Source organism: Emydura macquarii, unplaced genomic scaffold (genome assembly GCF_026122565.2).
Source record: "Emydura macquarii macquarii isolate MOO-44397 ecotype Brisbane River unplaced genomic scaffold, CSIRO-AGI_Emac_v2 contig_1451, whole genome shotgun sequence".
In the NCBI taxonomy this organism is placed as follows: Eukaryota; Metazoa; Chordata; order Testudines; family Chelidae; genus Emydura; species Emydura macquarii.
In genome coordinates, this window is record NW_027131588.1 from 19747580 (window position 1) to 19754693 (window position 7114).

Below are 7114 nucleotides of genomic sequence, written 5' to 3' on the forward strand. Positions count from 1 at the left end.
ACACACACTATAAACCATTCCCTCACAAACACATAGCCTTCCCACCCACAGTGACTCCAGAAGGGTACGAACTCCACCTAGGGCCCCCAATGTGTGTTGCATGCCCCTGAGCGTGTTAGGCGCTGAGTCCTGCTCCTCCCCCAGCTCCTCAGCAGTATGTCCACGGAAAAGCCACATAGGTGCGTGGAGCAGGAGTTAAGACGGGGGCTCAGCTCCACTCCACAGCTTCCCACCTCTTGCCTGCTCCTTTGGAGGTGATTTGTCCCCAAAACGCTACTGACAAGAAGCAGTTGTGACTGCTGCTCATGGGTGGATTGAGACCAGTTTACTCTCCACTAGCGCATACTATAGACCCCTGAATAGCCATTGTGCAGGAACAAGTTTTCATCAGCGCCAACCTGGACCCGATCTGAACTGGCTGCATAGCAAGGACTCGGTGTCCCAAGTACATGCTGCGTTTAGGGACTCAGTACAAGGAATAATAAAAAATGGGCTTCTCGCAGGAAAAGGGAGGGGAGATAAATTAAAGGGGCAATATTAGCCCCAAATTTAGTTACTTTAAAGCAATGTCTTCTCGAACTATGTGTAACTTTGAAAAAAAAAATCTCTTATGATGTGTCCGCCCCCTGTGCCCTCCCCACCAATGTCTGAGGGTGATAACAACAACCAGGGAGATGTATGGGAGGGAGGGAATCCTGCTCCTGCACTGAGTTGGCCAGGGGGGCCTACAAGAGCCATTAGCAACTGCTTCTGCAACCTCTTCCCACCTACATTTTCTCCCCTTGAAATCCCTGAGGATTTTAAAACCCGACCCAACAGCCAGCAGCAAATGTGCGTGTCCATGCAAATGGGGCATGTATGCTGCTTCTGACAGGCGTGTGTCCTGCCCCCATTGCCTGAGTAGGAAGTACAGTGCTTCAGGCCCTCAACAAATGTGCCCCACTCGGGACTCCGAGCCACCAGTAGGTTCCACAGTGGGGGCCAAGGAGTCTCCACCTAGCCTTCCTGCTCCAGTGAGGTGGGGAAAAGAAGCTCTTCTAAATTCTCCCACTTTCCGAGAAGAGGAAGTAGAAGCTTATGCTGTTCACTGCACCCCCTGCGCCCACCCGGGCGGAGGAGTGGAAGAAAAACAGTTCTCCGGCATCCGTCTCCCACAGAAGAAGGACAAAAGTGCTCTTAGTGGGTGGAGTGGACTGGTCTGCCATTTCCCGAAAGACAATTCTGCCTGAGGACTTCCAAGAAGACCACTTCTGCTGCTGGTTAGGGCTGTGGAGTATCTCCCCGGCTAGAAGCTCTGTGTATGTAGGTGGACAGACAGAGGTGCCAAAGACCTGATATTTCAGATGTGCTGAATACCCACATCCAATCAGTGAGAGTTGTGGGGGCTCAGGATTTCTGAAAAGCATAGCTACATAGATTTTAAGGCCAGAAGGGACCATTGTGATGATCTCTTCTGACCTGCGTAATAGCCCAGGGAATTTCACCCGAAGATTCCTCCATTGAGCCCACATTGTAACCGACAGGATGAATAGAGTTGCTGCTGTAGTGGGGGAATTTACTATGGGAGGGTATTTGTTCCAGTTAGTTGTATGGGGTTACTTGGGGTGAGGGTATTGCTGCTGGGAAAAGTGGGTGGGATGAGCAGTGTAGAATAAGTGGGGTGCTGGTGAAAGGAGGTTGCCCCAGGCCGTCAGCGAATGATCAGAGGTTTGGCTGTAGATTAAATTTATTAGGGGACAGGGAAATTGATTAGAGGGCTTCCTGCAGTTACAGGGCACTGGAAGAGCAGTTGAGGGAACTGAACAGGGCATGGAAGGAAGCAGTAGGTGGAGTTCCTGAAGAGTCAGTGAGAAGTGAAACAGTTAAATACCAAGAATAAACAACTCTGTGGCACTTCCCAACTCATATAATAGGGACAGACACTTCTTTATGGAAAGAATTAAGGTTAACTGCTGCCTGGAAACAGTATCAGAGCAAAGCTTTTGATCTACTGGTGTGCGGGCTATGTCGAAATCAAGATGAATTTTAAAGTTCACATCACTGTGTTCTTTTTTTACTTCTCTGCTTTTGCAGGTAAGTCTCAGTATAATTTTTCCTGTTCCACTCTGTTGCAATGGGGTATATTTTTCATTTGTCTAGAAACACTGGACCAAAAATCTCAAACTTGGATGTTGGAGTTACGTACCAAAATCCACAGCTGAGCAACTAAATAAAAGTGACCTGATATTTCAGGTGTGCTGAGGACTTGCTTATCTTCTTGATTTCCATGGGGCTACTCCTGGCAGTAAGTACTACATCCTAGAGCATCTGAAGGATCAAGTCCTGAGAGTCAATGGGCTAATTCCTACAGTCCTTGCTCTTTCCTTGGCCAGAAGTCCCATTGACTGCAAACTGCAGGATTTGAACCAATATTCTTTCATTTAACTGTGACCTTTCTATAAAGGGTGGCTTATCAATGCTTGGAATTTTATTACATGTTTTTGCCCCATCTTGCAGCTCTGATTTTATTATGATTTGTTAAGAAGGAAGCTCTATTGTGCTAGGTATCATATGAATACAGAGAGTGAAATCTCCCATTGTCTTGAATGGGGCCAGGATTTCACCCAGGGAGGGGGCATGCTATCTGCAAGCAGCTCATAGTGACGAGTGTGATCTGTGGGTGCACAGCCACTGGGACTGTGGGTTACAGTGCTCCTGTTTGTGCTGGGGGGAGAAATAATTTGTGACATTCCTTTAAGGGGTGCAGCATATTCTTTCCCCTGCCCTGCATAACCAGCCAGCTCCACTGCTCAGTGTATGTGGGGAGGGGGGGAAATTATGGCTTTGTTCTCTCCCTGACCAGTCTTTGCTGCTGGCGGGAATCTGGCAGGCAGCCATGGATGCTCCCTCAGGCACCAAGCGGTGGTCTAAGTCTCCCTGGCAGACATTGCATAAGAGAAGCATTCATATTGCCTCTGAAGATTCAGTGCAATTCTGCACACTCTTTTGCCCATTGGGAAAGACAGGCCCAGCCCCAAAATCTTCTAATCTAAATTAAAACAGGACACAACAAATCATTGTAGCAAACATACTGAGGGAGGATGGGGACCACATGGTTACATAGCAGACGACTTCTATGCATATTTTACTAAAGTTTGATCATGGATGCAGTTTTCACCACTTTAAGTTTAGGTTTTGACCTCATAAGAATAAATTGTATTTCAGAGGAAAGCACAGGAAGATATGAAGAACTAAATAGAACTGGACACTTACCAAAATATGTAAGATCTTTCTTTGTTTACTCTGTTACAAGTATGAAATAGTGCTTGATAAAACTGAGCAAATACTGACAATATTCATTTGCTGTGACTGTCTTGCACCCTTCTCCTACTTTCCACGCACATCTAACAAACAAGTTTACTGGCAGGAATGAGCCCAGAACAGAGAATTGTAAGAGACTAGGCACAAAAAGCAAATTTTGGACTTGTAAACACAAGTATTCAAATTGGAAATTTGATTCAAAATTTCACTCAGCCAATCAGGGACGTATCTTTCGATTTATATGTCTGATCAAAATTACTCAATGCAGCTCAAATTTTAAATGCTCACAACAAATTCCTCATGAACAAGTTACAGGCCAGGAAATATTCCCAGAAATTATTAAGCAAAGGATTTTGAATAGCTGATAAATATGGAGAAATTGCTGTCTGTTCATAGACAACAAAATAGGCAAAATTGATTGGAAAAATTATTTGTTACAAATTATTCACTCAGCTCTGTTGCTCACTGTCATCGACCTGATTTCATCCCCTTCCCTGGCTGCTATTTTTCTGCATGTATTATTATAGAACACATGGCAATGGGGTGTGTATTTTTTTCTTAAAGCACACATAGCAGAGCCAGTCTTGTATAGTGGGGAAAGCGAGTGTGAATGGTTACTACATCCCAGATTGCTATTTTTCTGCAGCTTTTACATCTACCATCCGCGGGAGGGACTGTGCATCATTGCCATACCTTTTGTCATTCACAGCTGAGATCTGACACCCGGGAATTGCAAACTTTATCTTGTGTGAGATGAAAATGGTTATGTATAATAGCAGTAGGTGCCTTTTTTATGGGAATCAGCAACCCTGGCGTTAGTGCTATGTGCTGTAGTAACGAATCAGAGAAAACATCTATTCATGCAGCTCTGACTCTAGTAGCTTGCAAGTGCAAGTGACATTTTTCAAATGTCTGGCACTGACAAAGTCAAAAGTATCAAGAGGCGAAATTGTAGAAAGAGATTCAGTTCCTGTCACCTTGTACGCAAGACAACTTATATGTTATGGATCCAGTCCCCTGATCTCTCCCCTTTCCAGGAAGGGAGACCAGGGGGAAAGCTTTTATCTGATGTTACATAAATGACTATTGAACACGCTCCAGCTTGGACGGGCTATTTAGTTTCCTTTGTGATCTAAATGTAGGTGGTGGTGCATAACACAAAGGAAACATTCTGTACCAAAGGGCTTAATTATGCCTAGGGCTATGTAACACCAACTGATATTTGCTTAAACTTAGAGAAAGTTACTGATGACTTTAATTCCCTGGCAAATGGTCAAGGGCCACATCTGCTCATTCAGCATTTCCATCTTAATCTCTTCCATGTTACCCAGCCCTTAAGGTGGAACTTTGAGTTTTCTCCTGCTTCTGTTGTTCAGTGCTGTCGTGAGCTCTTCCCACGATAGGCTCAGGGCAGAAAAACTCACAAATACAACTGGAAGGTAGGCACCTAACTGCCCTTGACTTTCAATGGGAGCTTGGTGCCAAGGATGCCTTTGAAAATTGTCCCCATTTCTTTTACAAACAATATTGTTACTATTCAAGGGGCATATACAATTCTCTTATTTAATGTCAGTGTAATATGCACATTTTATTTTAAAATAATTTTTTAGCAGTAAAAATTATTCTTCCATTGATCACTATCAGTGCTGTATGAGCTAGTGACCATGGGCCAGATTATGCTTTGAGTTGCACGACTCTACTGGATTCAGTGGGGGTTGCTCCGTGCATGTATGGATCAGGGCAGAATAATCTGTATGCACTCTGGATTTCTCTATGGAAATCTAACTAATGAAATACTGATCTCATGATTTTTTCTTTCAATTTTTCCAGCCTGTTTGTGTTCATTACATCCTCAAACCCATGTGTATTTTGTATTATAACCCAGTCTGTGGCAGTGATGGGAGAACCTACCAGAACAAGTGCGAGCTCTGCAAATACTGCAGGTGAGATTACTATCCATGTTCTTTGTGCCATCTGACTGAAGATGTGCTGAGAAGATGAGGCAGATTGTTTCTCACAGATGACATAATAGGGTATGGAGGGGTGCAATGCCAGCTTGCCGAGTATTTTCCTTTTATGTAAAAGGACACGAGAGTTGACAGCAAAGATGGCAGCATTTGTTTGGGGTAGAGGAGGTCTCTACTTGATTCAGACTGGGTGCATTCTACATCTGCTCTGTGGGAGCAGTGTCCCAGAACACACTGCATACCTGTGACCCAGCTTGAGAAAGCTTGATAGTTTTTCTTGTTTTCCCTAGGGAACATGACAAGGACATCAAGATTGTAAAGGAAGGAGCATGTTAAAGATTGAGGATACCACCATGTGTCTTATTGTGCAAGCCCTGGAGTCCTTAAAGTGTATTAATATGTAATCGTGCCGTGGTGCCGGGGGTTGGACTAGATTACCTCTTGAGGGCCCTATATTCCTATGACTGTGTTAATATTGTACTAATGCCTTCATCTAGTTTGTTTACAAAATAAAATGGTTGTTTAAATCATTACCATAAAATGGTTTTATTCCAACTCTCTGGATTAAAATGATGGTTCGTCTAAGGACACATCACCAATAATCTCTTGGCTTGGTAAAAGGTTTTATTAATACACTGTGTCGTGTGTATTCTTTAACCACTTTATGATCAGTACTGCTTCACATGCCAAGGCCACCAAATCCCTTGCGTTTTATAACCAATATTTTAAAGCCTGATAATGAGCCATGCCTTTTGGACAACCCCAGGAAGAAAATAATGCATTGGTGTCTGTTATCACACCTTCCATGAAATCAAGTGTGCTGCATGCTTGAACACTTTAAGCAGAATTCAGCTATGATTTCTAAGGTGGTGTATGTTACATGTTAGAAAACAAGTGCCCGGGTATCTACGGGCATGTCTTACACTTCAAACCAGGGGCATAATTCCCAGCTTTGATGAGAAACATCCATACTAGTTCTAATTGAGCTAGTGTGGTAAAAAAGAGAGTGTAGCCGTGGCACTGCAAGTGGTGGGAGGGGCTAGCCACCACGAATACTTGTCTAGCGTCCCGGACCGGTACGTTCTCGGGATGGCTTAGCCCCTCTTGCTGCTCACACAGCACTCTATTTTTAACGCGCTAACTTGATCCGAGCTAGCATGGGTATGTCTCTGCAAGGTGGGAATTATATCCCCTGCCTGAGGTGTAGACATAACCCTAAGGGAGTGTATGAATGAAAGCACAAATGGTGTCTTGGCCTTTGGTCAGCCCCCTGCACAGAGGCAGATTTCTCACTTAATAGCTGTTAGTTCACATGTATTAGAAACATACCTTTTTTCCTATGGAAGACAAGCCCTAAGAGGAGACTGAAAGTTAAAGTCGCCATATTTTTCTTGGAGTCTCTGTGCAGGTAGATGCTAGTTGGGTGCACATGCACCAGGAATGGGATCCACATACACAGTATACCTTGAAGAATCACAGTTACTGTCAAGTAAGTAACCGTTCTGTCCCAAACTATGACTTGGACCTTCTTACATCCTTAATCTGTTAGTTGATTTTCCTGCTATGCTCCTTCCTTCTGGCCCCTTGGGATGTAACCTATGTCAGTGCACACCTCCTTACACTTCTTTTTACCCACTTGCAGATAATTATTGATAAACTAGTCACATGTGGCTACTTCACAGGGGTCACTAGATACTAGTCGTATATGACTAGTTCACAGGGTTTTTTAACATATTTGTGTTATCAGCCTTCATTGGTGTGCTTGAGCTGAGGACCCCTTCATTGTTTCTTTGGCCAGGTCTACACTTACCTGAAAATTCGGTGGCAGTCGACGGGAGTTATGCAAG